This window comes from Salarias fasciatus, chromosome 23, assembly GCF_902148845.1.
Source record: "Salarias fasciatus chromosome 23, fSalaFa1.1, whole genome shotgun sequence".
Classification (NCBI taxonomy): domain Eukaryota; kingdom Metazoa; phylum Chordata; class Actinopteri; order Blenniiformes; family Blenniidae; genus Salarias; species Salarias fasciatus.
In genome coordinates this window covers 4,456-5,000 of record NC_043766.1, presented here as the reverse complement: position 1 = coordinate 5,000, position 545 = coordinate 4,456, and positions in this window count along the sequence as shown.

Sequence of the window (545 nt, the reverse complement as noted above, 5' to 3'; positions counted from 1 at the left end):
GAACAGCCTCGCGTTGCTTCGGTCCCACCACGGCTGTGTAGCGCTGACTCAGCTTGTTAAAAGCCCACTGACAAAAAACATGTTGAAGGTGAAATTCCCAGACAGTCAAGTTTACCCGATGTTCTCTCTCTGAGCTCTGACGGCCTGTGGCTGCCTCTGGCTCTGTGAGCAGCTGGGAGGGGACATCAAAGCCACCGGAACATGAAAGGAAGATGATGTCACAGCTTCCCTTCATGGTTGCTAGGCAACTGGCTTCTAAAAAAAAAAAAACCGCGTTGCCTAGCAACAGCTCATGTCTCCCCAGAAGAAAGCATGTGAAGAGAAAATCTGTCCGTTGTCATGGCAACACTAGCAGTTAGAGTGAGGGAGGCTCTGGATTCAAACCAAAAACATACACTTCTCTCGTTTCTACGGCCACATTTCTGGCTCAATCTTCACAAATTATACCTCAAAACGTAGGGATTTTTGTGGTGACGCTCACAATCAAGTCGCTTTGTCTCTATCGCAAATGGTTCTCTCTCCAGACGCATTTGTTTGAGGAGAGT